The sequence below is a fragment of the Syngnathoides biaculeatus genome, chromosome 5, assembly GCF_019802595.1.
Source record: "Syngnathoides biaculeatus isolate LvHL_M chromosome 5, ASM1980259v1, whole genome shotgun sequence".
Lineage (NCBI taxonomy): Eukaryota > Metazoa > Chordata > Actinopteri > Syngnathiformes > Syngnathidae > Syngnathoides > Syngnathoides biaculeatus.
This window is the reverse complement of record NC_084644.1, coordinates 15,975,045-15,994,782: the sequence shown is the minus strand read 5'-3', so window position 1 is coordinate 15,994,782 and position 19,738 is coordinate 15,975,045. Positions and strand designations below refer to the sequence as shown.

The following is a 19,738-nucleotide window of genomic DNA, read 5'->3' as shown; positions in this document are numbered from 1 at the left end:
CAATCTATATCCATACCATGTGTTGAACGCAGTGTCTTGCAGCGGGAGCTTTTATAACAGTTCCTGGAGAACTTCTTATATTACCATTATCCAGCCGTGTTTATTTTCGATTAGGAAAATAACCTTTGCACTCATGCTCCACTATGCTTCACAACACTTCTTTATTCACTGACCTGGAAACGGAACAAGTAATAGGTGAAGAAATCAAACAGAATAACACTGCCCTCTACAGGACACAATACAGGATATGGAAGTACACTTTAGTTTTGAAAGGCAGCACTTTCACTGTCATTTATTCTTTTTCGTTTTTTTCAACACCATTGATGGTATAAGGAATTGTGTGTTTAAAAATGTACATTGTAAAAGGGAGGTGGGGGTGCCGTTGAATTGTTGGTGGAAGGTCTGAGAAATACAGGAAGTAGTATGTGTGTTTTATTTGAAGCCACACTTATTGTGTGGCGGGACGGAATACTTCCTCTTGTTTGTGAGAGTCCTGAGTTCAAGGTACGCATTTTGTTCTCCTTCACATATTTTCATTATTTTTTTGCAGAATGTGAGTATCTGGTAGTGTAAAATGTTTGCAAAGCGGGTGTAGTCACAGAGGTGCAGTGTTAAATGTGTATACTTAATTTCAAACATAAACTCGCTAGCTGGAGAAGTGGAGACGTCCATGTGGATTGTTAGATGACCATGTGGTTTGTGCGGTGTGAATGGGTGTTAGCAGAAGCCGTGTGGTGACCGTGTTCTTGATGTTGCAGAGTTTTGAGAGTATTTGTTAAGAGACATCTGTGAACATCCATGAATGTGTCTGCTTTATAATACAGAGAGAGGATTAAACCAGGTTGAGACCAACCAATGTGTGTCTTCTCATTCATCATCCCAAAAAAATACACAACGCAGAGGTAGACCCACTACATCTGCTCTAACCTTTCTTGATACCACCTGTCTTCCTTATATGCCAACACCTGACCAGGTTGGGCATGTTGCCTTTTGAGGGCATCTACTTTCTTTGCGGACACAGCGCCTACACTACCTTGTTTGATCATTTTGGTGAAATTTTGGTCTTGCATGATTGGCACAGCGTTTGCTTACAATGCACAATTTCACTATTCAGTCCTTCCTTCCTGATTTAATTTCTGATTGCACATCTCTCACACAAAGGTCTCAAATCAATCTTCCTATCACACTGGGTCCTCCAAACTTGAGGAAAATGTCATGTGAACACTAGCACAGCACGACTGGTGACTGGATTGCTGCAAATTTGAATCTCTGTGTTAATTGTTCCAACACACGAGAAAAACAAATGAATGTTATTGCAAACAGAGAGATAATCGCAACAGTCTGCAATCATATAATGCATGAACATTCGGCATGGGAGTTAGAGATGAGCGTAGGACAAAAAAAGTTTTGGGGAAAATTCTCTCATTATCTGAAATCATATAATTGATACTTTATATATCCACTGGTTTAAACCAAATTAATCCTAAAATGAAAGTAACCGTCAAGGAGGCACTGTCTGGTGTCCTGTCTGAGCTTGACAAGATGGTGACAAGAGGTTGGGGGGTGTGAAAGATCCAGTTTGTCCCCTTTTCAGGCATAAAAAGGCCAGAGCCATGCTTTGTTTTAGGGGTTCTTTGGTTCCTTTGGTCTCATCGGGGGTTCTTTGGTCTGCTAAGGTCTGCCAGGCATTTTCTTTAGTTCTTCTGGTTCTGGCTCCTGAACTCACGCCAGTGGCTCCTTTGACCTACTCAGTTCAGCCAAAAGGCCTCAGCTTCCTAGAGGTGATGCGGACCTGTTGGAGGACGGCCTTGACGCCCAAGATCCATGGACGAGCTCGTTGTCTCGCTTCATGATGCTCCCGAACCTCTGACAAGCACCTTCCCCCTGACCGCACCTGGAACCTTGACCCGGTTTCCTCAGTCGTTGTCAACACTTGTAAACCCAAATTTCGACTAAAAGTACAGAGTTGTGCATATTTGGGTTCAATTAATGAGAAGAGTGATTCCTGCAGGCGGTGTGGGTTTCTTTGGTCTACATCTTCTCTGTGAATGATCTCAAACAACATGCCTCAATGCTGTGTTCCAATTTGCGCAAATTGACAGGAAACCTGTCCCGATTGATCTTTCTTTAGATTCTTTAGAAAAGGAAATAAACAGGTGGCTGCAGCTCATAAGGTAACAACATCACATAGCATGCCTGGTAAGGGTTGTACGACCGTACTTACTTCGAATATCCCCATATACAGTTACTCATCCATATACATGCCCGAAACACAATTGTATCTCCCGACAAAGTCGGGAGTTTAAAAAGTTGGCTGTTATAAACGCTAGATGATTTATTACAATGACAGATTCTCCAATTTACAACCATATCAATGAATAGCACTTTGCAATGTGTGTTGTTTGAATGACTGTATCTTAGAGAATATTTGATGTCTTTTCAGACACGAAGATTTGATCCATTTTTGTTTTTGATAGTTAGTAATATGGTTCTCTTTATAATATTATTCACAAACTTACATATATCAGTACATTTATGACATCCTTGGCAGATGTAACATCGGGCGCATGTGAGTGTATTTAATGTTGGTGCCAGGGTGTATTCGTGCGCGTAATGACCGATGGATTAATGTGGATGGTTAGTTGTATTTTTTTGTTGATTATCTACTGTGAACCCAGAAATACTTTATATACTTTTATTAGTGCTGATTTCATGGGGTACAAAAAAAGCAAATTTACAGAATTCAAAGATTTCTTTACACCTCATGTCAACAAATTCATCCATAGTGAAAGATCTGTAAAATATATTAGCGATTTTTTTATATTGTGTCCAACTGACAATACAATGTTATCCAATATTTTGGGGGTTTAGAGTATCTGGTGTGATTCCACAGATAAAGATCAACAATAACAACAAAAAAACAACTGGGATATACATATATTCAGCATGTGATTCTTAAAGGACCACTGTCATGAAATGCCTGATTTTCAGTATGTTATTAATGAAAAAAACGGGAGCCGGTATGGACCCATGCATTTTTTTCCACCACAAAACATGATTTGGACGTACATGGCTTTTTGTAACTCCCGCCATAAAAATCCTCTCGAGGAATTTCTTTTCGAGAAGAAGCAGGAAGTGACGTTCAGGGCAGTAGCGCACTCAAGCGGTCTCGTCTGTTTATACTAGTTTTACCTGCTGGATGGTAGCTCGTTGTTCCTTCATGTTAGCCAAAATGCCGGCTCGTTGCGTTGCTGGATATTGCTCGAACACTCGGGAGGATGGATTCGCTTTTCATACTTTTCCAAAAAAACTCAGTTCGTTGTGAAAAATGGATTGCAGAGGTGCAAAGGACAAGAGCTCCGTGGGTTCCAAATGACAGGTCGGTGTGTATACTGCGACTCAAATAATAATAGTTGGGGTTGGGGACGTAATCCCTAAATAAGGGGTGCTAAATGTGTCTGTGTGCCAAGCCTTGATCGGCGGACGCGGCGCCGAGCTGCAGTGGTTCATCTCTGCCACGGAGGTGGATCGGACGAAGAGGTGGTTTGGCTGTGGCGTCATTGTCGTCGCTCGCAGGTGGCGTTGTTTTTATGACCGCCGCGGAGGTGGATCAGATGGGGAGGCGGTTTGGCCGCGCTGTCATCTTCGCTCGCAGGCGTCGTTGTTTATCACCGCCGCTGAGGTGGATTGGACGGGGAGGCGGTTTGGCTGCGCCGTTGTCGTTGCTCGGGGGTGACGTTGTCGTCACTTGCAGCCGCAGGCGCCGTTGTTCACCGCCACCGTGGAGGTGGATTGGGTGGGGAGGTGGTTTGGCCGTGATCTGCATATAATCGAAATATGGCTCGAAATGATAGGGTAATATTGCCCCGGTCACTTCACTCGGAGAAGTTCTCTTCTTCAAAAAGAGCTTCCGTGTCAGAAGGGGCGTGTTCGTCTCCCATAGTAGGTGGCACAGCGTGTTTTGAATGGCGAATGTCAGTGTAATGTCACGGACAGAAGATCCAGCCAATATAACTACTACTTGAATGTCGAATGAGACCGCAACTTTGCGCAAGGATGACACGCTCTCCGCTCATATTTATTTTTTCGACATTGAAGTGAATAATATGTATTTTTCATTACAATATCTGTTTTAGAATGTTTATAGGCATGACACCTGGGCTTTAAACACATTCAGACTGACATTTTTACAAATGTAAAACATTTGGCAGGAAAATAGTTTTGTGTTAAGTACATCCAGGTTCCAAGTCGAGGATGAATCACTCATCACAGAGTACACACCACAAAGTCACACTTGTAACACCTGCCAAGTACAGATAACCCTGTATCTGGTGCCAGTAAGCAAAGTCAATTTTTAGCTTCGATGAGGCAGTAACCTATGACCTATTGGTTATAAAAGTCCTTCTCAGCCACTTGCTGGGGTGATTGTTTCATTTCTGGCTGACCAGGGGCACTTGACCTCAACGATTCCATCCAGTGAAGCTCCAAGAACACCACTTGGAGCAAGTCCAAGTCCTGCTGGAGATATTGGCTGGCCAGTGATCTGTGTGTACTCTGCAAGAGCAACAGGTTCATGAAGGATCCCCCAGTGCACTTGCCTGAAAAAGTTATGCTCAATTTGGATTAATCATACATGTAATACCAAAAATAAAAATGTTTCAAATCTTTAACTTTGATTCCCTCTTTAATATTGTATTGTCGTTGCAAAGTCTTACAGAGTGAGGGAGGGTAAGGGTTGCATCCAAATACTCGACCAAAGTTGCTAGCAGTGACACGATTCTTTTTGTAGACAGACCTGGTTAAAGATAATTTAGGTTAACCTTTCTAAAGGCAACTGGATATACACATTATCTGGTGAGTAAGTTGTCGAGATCTACACAGAAAAGTTTGAAAGCGTAAAAGTCTGGACACATACAAATACTTTTTTGCTGGATCTGTTCTCAATCTGGAATAAATTCCACATAGTGATGGACGCACTCTGATTTTTTTCAATACAAATACCAGTACTTAAATAAATGACCCCTGGTTTTACCCAAACCCGCATTCATTAACTATAATTGGAAAAAAAATAGGACAGAAAGTCGGCTCCTCGGTACACGGAAGCGTATCGCTGCCGCACGTAAACCTCTCTGTGACAGACGGTTTATTTTCTTTTTTTAAATACGCATTGCTCTCAAATGAGTCAACTTGGCATTACAGATACTTATTGGTTATTTGAGATAAAGAATAATTCCAACCTGAAATGAAGTGATCGCTACACAGGCATGTGTATTTGGTTGGGCACCAGCCATCACGTTTAATTGCCGAAATCTTTTCTGGTCTTTTCAGCTGGTATACTATAGAATGATCTCTTTGAATATATATGTTAAGGAATTCATTACTATGTTAGTTATCATGATAAAAGTATATAATTACTACGATAGTTGCTGTTAAGATTGTTTTATCATGTGGTTTGTTTCTGTTAGTCTTAGTCTGAATTATTCTCTTTGTGAGCTGCATGCGTGTCTTAGAATGTGACCCTGAACACTGGGAAGCGATGTCTCTATCCTGACTGACCTCAGCGTTTTTCCCTGCTGGCCTTGAGCAGATACAGGTATTCCTCAACACTGGGAGGAGATATCCCCTTTCTACCGCAAGAGGATACCCCCAAATGCCATAAACATGTCTTCAAACAATAACCTGCTTTTTCTCTTGTGGATTTATTAGGACACTCTTGCAGCCTTGAAGAAACATGTACCTTAGTGTTTATGTGCTGTTGCTGTAGCCATCTGTGTCAGCATTTTCACTGTGTGAGCTTGTAACCATGTAACCCCTTTGACCTGAGAAAGCAATAAAAAGACCAGACAGAGGCTACCACTTTGGCAGTCTGAGGGAGCGCACTCATGTATTGGGTCTCACTGCTCTCCCTCGCTAGAAAGACAATCTTGGTTGGTTTGAGTTAACTCTCTACAGTCCTCAGGCTTGTCTTAGTTGTTTTTCTAGGAACATCTCTGAAATTCTGTCTCATCTGTTGTGACAACCAACAGCACAACAGGTCTCGGGTATTGTAAATATTCTCCTCCGGTTCAATGTCTCCCACTATGTCGAGCATCTATGTTTGACTGGCAATATGAAAACGGTGACATCACATGCATGACTTCTATACGCAAACTTGCAGGGGTCGAGTGAGGGAGTGAGTGAGCCCCTTATGTGGTGTGCAACCAGCCTCTCAAAGCACTTCATGCACAGGTGTGAGTGACACAGGCCTGTAATCATTGTGACTGTCAATAACAGATTTTTGTGGAATGGGAATGATTGTTGCAGATTTCAGGTGGGAGGGAATGGTTTATTGTTGCAGGGAGCTGTTGAAGATTTTTGTAAAAACACCCATCAGCTGATCAGCACAGGGCTTCAATACCTTTCCCAGCGCTTCATGTGGGCCAGCAGCTTTCCTGGGGTTTACAGTCCTGAGCACACCTCTCACTTCTTGTTCTTGAAGCGTCAGTGTGCTGCTGATAGGAGGTGGTTGTGATGAGCCTGGGTTTGATCTGTCCGTCTCAAAAAGAGCAAAGAAGTTGAGTTCCTCTGTCAGCAAGGCGTCTGTGTTTCCGGCCTACATCTTGTTCTTTCTGTTGTAGTTTGTGATGTGTTGTAATCCCTCCCACATCTTTTTTTAGTTGTTTTCTGTGAAGCACTCCTCAATGTTTCTTTTGTAGGCCACCTTGGCCATTCTGATGCCCCCTTTAAGTCGGCTCTAGCAGCACTTTACTGTGCCTTGTCCCCTGACCTGAAGGCGGCGTTGCAGCGTCTCAGGATTGCCTTAGTTTCTCCGGTGGGCTCAGAAAAACCCCGGATCCGTCTATTGACAGTCAGTGTCTATGCAGTTTTTGATGTTTTGATGACAAAATCCAAGGTAGCCTAGCAAGCTAGTGAATCCTTTGTGAAGTCATTTACAATGGAGTAATTCAATTACAGTAAGTAAATAATGCAGCCCTATGGGGACACCAGCCAGTGCAATCTGTAGGCTGGTCCCAAACCCAGATAAATGCAGAGAATCGCATCAAGAAGGGTAACCGCCGTAAAACTTGCCAAACAATTATGAGCATTCATCTAAAGAACCCCATACCGGATCAGTCATGGCCCGGGTTAATAACGCGCGACCATGGCACGGTTAACCTGCAGGGCGTCGGTGGAAATTCTGTGGGTCGAAGACAAAGAAGAGGAGCAAAGCCGATTCTTTGGCAGAAGAAGAGGAATGCACACTGCCTACAACTCAGGGTAGGGACTTTGAATGTTTGGACTATGACAAGAAAAGCTCAGGAGTTGGTTGACATGATGATTAGGAGAAAGGGTGATATATTGTGCATCCCAGAGAAAGGTAGTAAGGCTAGAAGTTTAGGAGCAGGGTTTGAATTATTTTACCATGGAGGGGAAGAGATATGGAGTAAGGGTTATTTTAAAAGAAGAGCTGGCTAAGAATGTCTTGGGGGTGAAAAGAGTATCAGATCGAGTGATGAAGATGAAATTTGAAAATGAGGATATTATGTATAATGTGATTAGCGGCTATGCCACACAGGTAGGATGCGACCTTGAGTTGAAAGAGAAATTCTGGAAGGAACTAGATGAAGCTATGAGCATCCCAGACAGAGAGTTTTGATTGGTGCAGATTGTAATGGACATGTTGGTCAAGAAAACGGGGGCGATGACGAAGTGATGGGTAAGTACGACATCCAGGAAAGGAACTTTGAGGGACAGATGGTGGTGGACTTTGCAAAAAGAATGGAAATAGCAGTAGTGAACACTTCTTTCCCAGAAGAGGCAGGAACATATAGTGACCTACAAGATCTGAGGTAGGAGCACGCAGGTGGATTATATTTTCTGCAGACGATGTAATCTGAAGGAGGTTACTGACTCTTAGGTAGTGGTCGGGGAGAATGTAACTCACCATAGGATGGTGGTGTGTAGGAAGATTTAAAGAACTTTTAAGGACAGATGGTGGTGGCATTTGCAAAAAGATGGAAATGGCAGTAGTGAGGGTTAGGGCTAACCTTAAGAGGCAGGAACATAGGGTGACCTACAACAGCGGAGGTAGAAGCACGCAGGTGGATGACATTTTGTGAAGACGATGTAATCTGAAAGAGGTTACTGACTGTAAGGTACTGGTAGGGAGATTTTCCCCACCCGAAAGCGGAGGGAGGCTACCTTCTCGTTCACCGGGATGAATACAACGTACAGGCAACTTCAAACACCACCTCCAGGCCTGGCTCCAGAGGCAGGCACTAGTGACCCATGCAGAGCAAGAGAAACATCTATTTTTTGTACTCGTCATAGGAGTTTATGGAGCTGTGCATGTCTGGTCCCTCACCTAGGACTTTTTTGCCGAGGGTCAGTGTTACAATTATTTTTTTATCATCCATTTGTTTGTATTATTCCTGCCCTGAATCACTCTTTGCGAGCGGCGTGCATGACCGAGCATGTGACCCAGCCTTGCCTGAAGGAGATTCCCCTCTGCTGACCTCAAGCAGATACTCCTGAACACCATAAACATGCTTTAAATCAGATGCCCTGCTAATATCTAGCAAGTTTATCAGAACACTGCTATAGCTTTGAAGAAATGTATTCTTCAGTGTTTGTTTCTGTTCCACCATCTGTACTTAGTGAACTTCTAACCTTATACCTTTTGACCTGAGAAAGCAATAAAAAGAGGCACAACAGTGAGGCTGACTCAGAATGAGGTTTGGAGGTGTAGTTGGTCAGCCAACCCCGTTCTCCTCATAAGACAAGCCACGTCCCCAGCGCAACATGTGGAAGAATGAAGCAAAAAAAATAAAATAAAATATTGATTGTTTCCAGCACGACATCGACCAATGAGAGCATGGGTGGCTTTATCCTGTGAGCTGATTGGTCGCGCACCATCAAAGCCTCACAGAGCAACCCTTGTCCCACTCATTTCCATGTCGTGCAGATTCTCTCGTCCACGCTTTGACTGGCTCGCATACGTACTGAAACTTAGTGTTGTGTTTGTAATAACTTTTTTTTTAGCGATATCTGATCAAGACCTGGCAAGAATTCGGATGTTCTGCTGCCCTGTACTTCATGGATCTGGGTCTGTGGATGCGTCCCCCACGACGCAGTTAAGCTATCCGGCTTTCATCTTTATCTTGTGGAACGCATTACGGAGCTAACACGGAAATCGAAAAGCAGTGGAATATGCATTGAAATCAATGAGAAATGGTGCACAGACATTACACAGCTCAGCACATACTGAAGCCCACTTTTGGAGTCATTGTTCTTATACTGTAAGATGTTTTATTCTCTACATGAGTTTGCTTCTTTCATTCTCATTGGTGTTTAGAGACCCCATACGTCAATGGTTAAGAGCATTGGTTCTGTTAAACCAGGGGTCATGAGTTTGTATATCACTGGGGCCTCTACTCTGCAAGAGGGGTTGTGTCAGGAAGGGCATCCAGCGTAAAAACTGTGCAAAACCAATTTGAGCGTTCATCTGAGATGACACGCTGTGGCGACCCCTAATGTGACTAGCTGAAAGAAACGTAGTTAGTATTCTCACAGGTGTTTACATTCCTCCTCAAGCTAGCATGAGCACACCACTGCTAATGCTTGCCAAGCAAGTAAACGAGTAAGAAAAAACACCCTTTGTAGGAGATTTTGTATGGAATGTCTAATTTCTAACGCAAATTATTTCATCTAGACAAAAATATATATTCAACTGTACCATAAAATGCATAACCCTTTCGATGTTTTTACCGAAAAATACACGTTTATGAATTAAAGTCGAACTTTGACCTAGTTTCCCGTGTCTGAAAAACACCTCATTTCATGTGGCTGACCTCTGACGTCACTTAAAGTAAACATTCTGTTGTGGGACTAGGATTAGCACGGAGCCTCGCTGGTTTATGACAAAGAAAAACACATTCGTTTCGAGAATTCCTCAGTGATTGTGAGCTAAAACCAATCCATAAAAATGGTAAACACGTGTGTGGTTCAGTTTTGTAGCAATTCGAGTTATTCTGGTCACAGTTTACATTGTTTTCCAAAAGACCCAAGCCTCAGAAGAAAGTGGGTAAGGTTTGTGCAAACAAAGAGGGTAGACTCATGTCTGAGATGGGTTTTAAATCTAAAAAAACTGTTAAAACCTGGATAAGTACCTCCCATACAACCAGTTCCAACACCTGAACAGATCACTAGTGATAAAGGAACAAAACGTGAACTTGGATTGTCCGGTGATCCTAGACACGCTTCGACAAGCTCAGCCCCCACCTCAGAAAGTAGCAAAACTGCAAAGAGCTTTTATTAAAAGAAATGTTGCGGAGGTATGTATTTTTTTTTCCTGAAAACCTTAAACACTGTTTACTTGGGTGAATAATAGAAGCACTTCATTCTTAGAGAAAAATTTTACTACCGCAAATCGTTTCACCATTCTCAACGAGAAAAACAGGATAAAATGTGTACAAAATGGCGACACGATGGAGCAGCTGAAAAGGGTTGGCCTCACAATGCTGAGGACCCATGTTCACTCCCAGCCCTCCCTGTTTGGAGTTTGCATGTTCTCCCCGTGCCTGCGTTGGTTTTCTACGGGCACTCCAGTTTCCTCCCACATCCCAAAAACATGCAACATGAATTGGAGAGTCTAAATTGCCCATACTAGATGTGATTGCGAGTGCGGCTGTTTGTCTCAATCTGCCCTGCGATTGGCCGGCAATCAGTTCAGGGTGTACCCCGCCTCTTGCCCGCTGACATCTGGGATAGGCTCCAGCACTCCCGTGACCCTTGTGAGAATAGGCCACGAAGAAAATGGATAGATGTATGCAAACCTATTATTATTTATTCATGCAGGGTTTTTATTTTAATAACATATTACGCAGCATTAAAACAAGCAATATTACATACTAGTCACTCACAGAAGAGGAGACCTGTTTGCAATTTATCAAAAATAATTTGTGCACCGTGAAATAGAATAAAATAAACCTGTGCTTTATCCATACATTTTTTTTTATTTTATAAACTTTCAACCTTATTTTTCTATATCAATTACCCTAAATCCTGTGTACTCTTGGCCCTCTGGAATAGGAAAGGCTTTCACGAACCTTTGACACAAAGTAGGATGGAAGTGGCATGCGGCTATTTCTGCCAACAATTCTCCAACACCATCTCACAGGCTGTCTTTAAACAGTATGTTGGATTAACCTGAAAATAAAAAAAATGTGACAGCTTTCCAGAATGGGACTTTGTTTGAACAAGCATTGATTGGACAAATGCTGCTTTTAGCAGGAACAATAACATTAATAATTCTTTATTTTGAAAAATCTTAATGTAAATGGGCTGCACTGAGGTGCAGCTGTAAAGCGTTGGCCTCAGAAATATGAGAACCCGGGTTCAATCCCGGCCTCACCTGTGTGGAGTTTGCATGTTCTCCCTGTGCCTGTGTGGGTTTTCTCCGGGATCTCCAGTTCATTCTGCTTGATGACAGCTGGGATAGGCTCCAGCACTCCCGCGAGCCCTGTGAGGATAAGCAATGAAGATGGATGGATGGATGCTCCATCATGAACTGCAGCATATGGTCTGGATAATCTGCCATTTTCTGGTGAATATGTTGACTCTCATGGCAACAAAAACTCTTCTGTTGTTTGCATAGGAATGCAGCATTTACATGCACACCTGTGTCTACAGCTCAAAGGGTCATATCAGTCCACTAAACAGAACCATCCACCCCATTTACATTTGTATTTTAAGCATTTAGTGGCCAAACAAAACAAAAAGATACCATTTTACAGCTTTCAGTATAAGGTTTTGCTTGACATCTTGGGAAAATTGTGACTAAAAATGGGTTTGGAAGGGTCTGGGTTCTGTGTGGTTATGGAATCAGTTTAGCACGTGATATTACATTTATGACGAAGAAAGTTATGACCAACTATTGCTCTCAAATTAACGTGACAACATTTTGTTCATTAAAATCCTTATTTGTGAAACTATACCAACGTAGACTCTGAACTACGTTATCAGCTTGTGTGTGTTTTGCTGCAATAATAAACAAGCCTTGTACACACAAAATAGTTGTTGCAGTTGTTGGGTTGCCACGTACCAATTTACTAAATACATGGCATTTGCATGATTTTAAAACAAGACAGAAAACTTTGTATATACATTCAGGATATCGAAGCCATTACTACTCATCAGTTTATGGCTAAATAAACAAAACAACAACTTCACAAATGCTTACCGGTCCCGGGTATCCAAAACGAGCATGTCCTCCTAGCTGTGTCGCCACCTGCATCATCAGCTATTTCGAAAGTGTGCTGTCAAAGAGGCTCAAATTGATAACTTTTAATGCCTTCAGAATTATGTTCATCACTAGAAATATCAGAAAATTCATCGTCATTCTTACAATGGATTCCAATGGCTGCCATGATGTCACCAGGTCTGACGTCACATCCCTCTCTGGTTTTTCCGCTTCGTTTCCATCTTTTTCCGGCAAATCCACCAATGTGCGATCATTTATTGCAGATAATCAAAAAATAAAAATGTTTCCTTCATAACGGATTTCAGATTTCGAATTTCAGGACTTAACCTTTAACTCCCCAAATACAAGCAGGACGTGAAATGTCTGACGAGGGAAAAATAACAGTCGAGACCACTGTTATACTTCCAGTAAAAACGCATATCACGCAATTCCCTGTGCTCCCCTAAGGTCCTCTGATCACTGCTTACTCTACTTGATGCCTACACACAGACAAGCACTTAAGAGGGTGAAGCCTTTGGTAAAAATCGGTTAAAAAGAGGTCGTATATCGCAGTGGGGATAGGGCCCTCTACAATTGCACTAAAAACCAGCTGACTAAAGAAGTTAACATTGCAAAGAGGGACCATGCTGCTAAACTGGAAAACCATCTTGGCGCTAATGACTCCAAATCAGTCTGGCACGAATTACAATTACTCACTAATTACAAGCAATGTTTTCCCCCAGAAGAAAACAAGAGGGGGCTAGCCGATTACCTAAATAGCTTTTACTGCAGATTCGAAATAGATACTCCCACACCACGTACCCACCAGGCTGCACCAGAAGCTGCACTACCTTCGACTACACCGTTTAGCATCTATGAAAGGGACTGGCAAATCTTCAAACAACAAAAGTTCAACAAAACACCGGGCCCAGACCTTGTGTCCCCATCCTGGCTTAAAGTCTGCACAGACCAACTTGCTCCAGTCTTCACAAAGATGTTCAACAGGGCTCTAGAATTGTAAGAACCTGCTTCAAATGCTCCACCATTATACCGGTACCCCCAAAAAACCAGCAGCCTCAGGTCTTAATGACTACAGGCCTGTTGCCTTGACATATGTGGTCATGAAGTCCTTTAAATGCCTTGCGATGGGCCACCTCAAGAGGGTCACAGGTCCCCAGCTGGACCCACTGCAGTTTGCCTATCGAGCGAACAGGTCTGTGGATGATCCCGTCAACACGTCTTCACGTTCATCCTTGAACATCTCGACAGCAAGGTAACCTATGCGAGGATCCTGTTTGTGGACTTCAGCTCTGCATTTAACACCATTATCCCTGAACTCCTCTCCTCCAAACTTCTCCATCTCAGCGTCTCGCCTGCCATCTCCCAGTGGATCTACAACTTACTGATGGGCAGGACACAGCAGGTGAGGCTGGGGGACATCACCTCATCCATGAGCACTAACAGCACCGGGGCAAACCATGGTTGTATCTTCTGCCCTCTGCTCGTCTCACTCTACACAAACAACACCTCAAGGCAGCCAGCTGTCAAACTCCTGAAGTTTGTAGATGACACCACAGTCATCGGCCTAATCAAAGACAGTGACGAGTCTGCGTATCAACAGGAAGTGGCGAAACTGGAGCTTTGGTGTGGCCATCACAACCTGGCATTGAACACTGACTGTAGAGGTGATTATGGACTTCAGGAGGCATCCTTTACCACATCTGCCCCTGATGTTGTCCAACTGTGTTGTATGAACTGTCGAGACCTTCAAGTTCTTGGGAATCACAGTCTCACAGGACCTGAAGTGGGATGCGAACATCAGCTCCATCCTGAAAAAAGCCCACTAAAGGATGTACTTCTTGCAGCTTCTGAGGAAGCAGGCCCTGACACAAAAGAGCTGCTGAGACAGTTCTACACAACGGTCATCCAATCAGTACTGTGTACCTCCATCACAGTCTGGTTTGGCGTTGCCACAAAAAAAGGACAAACTCCGACTGCAACAGACAATCAAAACCGCTAAACGTATTGTTGGTACCACTCTACCCACTATTAAAGACTTGCACGCCACTCGAACTCTGTCCAGAGAAGGCAGGATCCTTTTGGACCCTCCACATTCTGGCCACCAGCTCTTTCCGTTGGGTAGTTGCTACCGATCAATGCAAGTCAAAACTCGCAGGCATTCAAACAATTTTTTCCCTCTGGCAATTAAGTCCGTAAATTTTTGATCAGCGAACTACTATTTTCTGCCTTGTCCCTTGTGCTGTTGGGACACACCCTCACATCCTGCTGGTCCAATCAGTATTCGTATTAGTTATATACTCTGTATACTATCACACGACTCTTCACTTTAAATAGCTCCCATTGCACAATTGTCATTGCACTTATCTATAACAGGAACCGCAAATGGGTAAGGGCACTCTGTATGAGCTTAACATGTCGGCTGTTGACCTCAAGTCTTAACTGTTATGAATGAAGAAGACTCTGCATCTGGCAAATCTGTAACTGAATGTCTCTTGTTCTTTGTTCTTGTTAGTTTGTTTGTTCTTTGTTCTGAATGTCATACCAGGGCAGCACCGACTGCCGGAGACAAATTCCTTGTGTGTTGTTACACACCTGGCCAATAAAGCGGATTCTGAGAAAAAATTTTTCATCATGTAGTTACAATACCACCTTAGCATTGTCCCCCAGCGAACGCTTCCTCCACCGCTCCCGAGAGGTGGTAACTACGCATGCACGTTTATCTTTTTAGGGATCCAGCGGGAGGAATGGGCTCCTATTTGGGAGCACTTTTATCCTTTTGAGATCGAGCGAGAGGAATCAACCACTTTGTGCAGCACGGGCACCACATGACATAGGATGTCCTCCAGGGCTCTGGACAGGTTACTTTTCTCGTTGTTGGACGCTCAATTGTGATTCTGTCCCTGGAAGACCAGGCTTTTTCAATTTCAAGAAATTTACAACCTTAGAAACGTCCCTCTGTATGGTGCTGCTCCTAGGCATGTGGAGAACAAGTTTCCTAGATGATCGTTTTTAACATGGATGAAAAATGCCTTTTTTGGGAAGGAAACTGCTACGCGTACTTCTTCAAGGACCATGTTTACAATCATCATGTTGCAATTCTGCAGGTGAATGAACTTAAAGCCTCTACAACCCTCTACAAGCCTCTCCTTCACTGTGTGTGTCTCCCCAGCGTTACCCGACCACGGACTGTTGCAGGAAAGATCAACAAAGGTTTTATAATTAAAAATTTAACTGAAAACATGTAACTCTTGTAGTGTTAGCTTCAAATATGTATACTGTTTGCATATATTAATCATTCTGGCTCCCAGATACACATACAGTAAAGAAAATAAGTATTTGAACACCTTGCTATATTGCAGCTTCCCCCATTTAGAAATCATGGAGGGGTCTGAAATTTTCATCGTATGTGCATGTCCATTGTAAGAGAGACAATCTAAAAAGACAAATCCAGAAATCATAATGTATGCTTTTATAACAATTTATTTGTGTGATACAGCTGCAAATAGGTATTTGAACATCTATCAGCTAGAATTCTGACCCTCAAAGACCTGTTAGTCCGCCTTTAAAAGTCCACCTCCACTCCCTGAATCATTGTGAGGTCGTTAGCTGTATAAAGACACCTGTCCACCCCATACAATCAATAAGACTCAAACTTGTAACATGGCCAAGACCAAAGAGCTGTCCAAAGACACCAGAGACAAAATTGTACAACTCCACATGGCTGGAAAGGGCTACGGAGAAATTGCCAAGCAGCTTGGTGAAAAAAGGTCCACTGTTGGAGCAATCATTAGAAAATGTAAGAAGCTAAACATGACGGTCAATCTCAATCGGAGTGGAGCGCCATGTAACATATCACCTTGTGGGATCTCAACGATCCTTTGAAAGGTGAGGAATCAGCCCAGGAATACACGATAGGACTTGGTCAATGACCTGAAAAGAGCTGGGACCCCCGTTTCCAAGGTGACTGTTGGTAATACACTAAGACGTCATGGTTTGAAATCATGAATGGCACAGAAGGTGCCCATGCTTAAACCAGCACATGTCAAGGGCCGTCTTGATACAGAGGAGTCATGGGAGGAAGTTTTGTGGTCAGATGAGACCAAAATTGAACTTTTGGGTCATAATTCCACAAAGTGTGTTTGGAGGAATATGATTGATGAGTTCCATCCCAAGAACACCATCCCTACTGTGAAGCATAGGGGTGGTAGCATCATGCTCTCGGGGTGTTTTTCTGCATACAGGACAGGACGACTGCATTGTATTAAGGACAGGATGACCGCGGCCATGTATTTTGAGATTTTGGGGAACAAGCTCTTTCCCTCAGTCAGAACATAGAAGATGGGTCGTGGCTGGGTCTTTCAACTTGACAATGACCTGAAGCACACAGCCAGGATAACCAAGGAGTGGCTCCGTAAGAATCATATCAAGGTTCTGGCGTGGCCTAGCCTGTCTCCTGACCTAAACCCAATAGAAAATCTTTGGAAGGAGCTGAAACTCCGTGCATCTCAGCGACAGTCCAGAAACCTGTTTGATCTAGAGATCTGTGTGGAGGAGTGGGCCAAAATCCCTCCTGCAGTGAGTGCAAACCTGGTGAATAACTACAGTATACGTTTGACCTCTGTAATTGCAAACAAAGGCTACTGTACCAAATATTAACAAGGGTTTTCTTAGGTGTGCAAATACTTATTTGCAGCTGTATCACACAAATTAATCGTAAAAAAAAAAATAAAAAAATCATACATTGTGATTTCTGGATTTTTCTTTTTAGATTCTCTTTCACAGTGGACATGCAACTACAATGAAAATTTGAGACCGCTCCATGATTTCTAAGTGGGAGAACTTGCAATATAGCAGGGTGTTCAAATACTTGTTTTCTTCACTGTACATGAAAGTTCCCAAGGTGTGTGTGTGAGTGTGTGCGTGAGATTGTGTGTGGGTACTTCAGTTTTTCACGTTTCGCGGGGGGGGGGGGGGGCGTTATGGTCACCATTAACTGTGAAAAACAAGGGATTACTGTATATTTCTGTCACTTTCACTAAAATTTACAAATATAAAAAGAGACACAGTGACCTATACGAGACAAATATAACATTTGTTGAATTACTCCAGAACTAGGCACCGCTGCTTACCTTACAACCCATCTGTCCATCTATCCATCTTCTACCGCTTTTCCAGGTCAGGTTGCAGGGAGCAGTAGCTCCAGCATGGATGCTCAAACTTCTCTTTCCCCAGCCACTTCATCCAGTTCTTCCGGGAGTTCCCAGGCCAGCCGAGATATGTAGTCTCTCCAGCGTCTCCTGGATAATCCTTGGGGTCTCGTTCCGGTGAGACATGGCCTCACCAAGGAGGCATCCGGGAGGCATCGAAATCATATGCTCTAGCCACCTCATCGGGCTCCTTCAAATACAGAGGAGCAGTGGCTCGACACTGAGCCCCTTCCAGATAACAGAACTTTTTATCCCATCTCTAAACATGAATTAATCTGGTTAGTTCCAACACTCTTTTCTAAAATAATGCTTTAGTCCAAACAAATATATGCTACCATAAATACAATTGAATTGACCTAGAGTTACATAGAGATGTTTTCATAATTTTGATTATTTTGTGACATGAAAGATGCAATTTATGTATTAAATACAGCTCTTAGTACAACATACTGCAGGTCAACAACCAGGTTAACAACAATGCATGACTACAGAATCTTAAATAGAACAATACAATCACATTTGATTTTTAATTTTGTTCTTGAATTGGATGTGCAGGTCAAGTCCAATTAATGTTGTAGTTGGTAAGCATAAAACACACGCACATAGCAATAAATGTACACTCAAAGATAGCCGGTTAAGTTATTTAATTCCTGTTTTTTCCAGCAATATGTATATAAAGTGTGCTTTGCAAACTCTGCCGTTGGTCAATCTTCAATAAAACAGCGCAACGCCAAGCAGAAACATTCAGTTCAATCTTCACAATGAAGTCTAATATTCAACAGGTCACAGTGTTCAAACAACCCATTGTCACACATGCAAGATATGAAGAAAGATTATTAAATACTCCATTAAAAGTCTGGAAGACTGAGATTCAAGCACCAGGACTAAAATGTGCTTATAGTCTTTAGTAAATTGTATACATCAATTTTCTGAATTGGGGAAGGATGCTGGGTACATCTTGAACTGGTCACCACTCAATCCAGGGCACATATAGACAACCATTCACACTCACAATTTAAAGTCTCCAATTAACCTACCATGTTTTTGGAATGTCAGAGGAAACAGAGTACCCAGAGAAATCATACACATGCCAAGGCAGGATTTGAACCCATCTACTGTGCTACATTGTGTAAGCGTATACAATTGTATATATTCTTATTCCGAGCAACTTGTCCTCATCAGGGTCACGTGAGCGCTAGAGCCTATCTCAGCTATTAACGCGTAGGAGATGGGATGCACCCTGAACTGGTTGCCAGTCAATTGTAGGGCGCACAGAGACAAACAACAGTGTCACTCACAATCACACCTAAGGGCAATTTAGAGTCCCCAATTAATGCAAGTTTTTGGGTTGTGGGACGAAACCGCAGTGACATAGACAAGTCCCACAGGGACGTGGAGAGCGTGGAAACTCCAGACAGGCAGGGCCGGGATTTGAACCCCAGTCCTCAGAACTATGAGGCCAACGCTCTAACCAGTTGCTCCCCCATGGCGCCACAATTTTATACATTTATAAGCAATTTATACATTTTGTTCATGAAATAAAAACTGATTCAGTGTGATAAACAATTGGCTAAGTACCCCATCCACCTCACAGTTCTGAGGGTGAGGGTTTAAATTCATTCTCTGGGGGGTTCGCATGTTCTCGCAACGTTTCTGTAAGTTTTCTGGGGGTATGCTGGCTTCTGCACATCTCCCAAAAACATGTTTCTTAGGTTAACTGAGGACTCTAAATTGTCCATATATGAGCCTCAATGGTAGTGTGTCTACATCTGCCCTGCGACCATACCCTGTCTCTGCCACAAAGTCTGCTTGGACAGGCTCCAGCTCTCAGGGTGGAGGGTCAGATGGTTTAATATCAACATGTATTTTAACTTCATAACATCTGTTTTTAAATAATTTTGTATCGATGTATAATTCTGGTAACCAGGAGGACTTACAGCTGTCTTCTATACACTATTGCAATAATAGGAACAATTTAAATATTTATACATGACTGATTCATATTATGTAAACTATATATATTGGTATTACAGATATACTTTCACAAGTTTGTCTTGCTGAGCTTCTTGAAAGTGATGTACCATATATGGAAGGTAAATGACGCAATCCATGTTACATTCCTCAGTGTTAACTAACCTACAAGCCGCGGGAACTTTACAACATTGTGGCCCTCAAACAAAACACTGCCTGCATCAAGAGACGCAAAGGAGATTCCAAAGCAGGAAGATTTTTTTTTTTTTTTGAGAAAAGGCATACATGAAGATTTTGAAATTTTCCAAATATTAACTCA

The 19,738-nt window shown here is 42.7% G+C and overlaps 2 long non-coding RNA genes across 3 annotated transcripts; one reads left to right on the top strand and one right to left on the bottom strand.

Moving 5' to 3' along the window:
* Positions 1–259: 259 nt before the first annotated feature.
* On the top strand, positions 260–19,705 carry LOC133500534 (uncharacterized). The gene is made up of 2 exons (XR_009794934.1): positions 260–504; positions 17,417–19,705. It is a non-coding gene; the product is annotated as an uncharacterized LOC133500534 (long non-coding RNA).
* Positions 3,089–13,223, bottom strand: LOC133500533 (uncharacterized). 2 transcript variants are annotated; one of them, XR_009794933.1, is made up of 4 exons: positions 12,221–13,223; positions 11,393–11,500; positions 11,088–11,187; positions 3,089–4,554 (listed from the first exon to the last, which is right to left on the bottom strand). It is a non-coding gene; the product is annotated as an uncharacterized LOC133500533 (long non-coding RNA). The 2 variants fall into 2 exon arrangements; XR_009794932.1 differs by lacking the exon at positions 3,089–4,554 and having other exon boundaries at positions 10,850–11,187; positions 12,221–13,221.
* Positions 19,706–19,738: the final 33 nt, after the last annotated feature.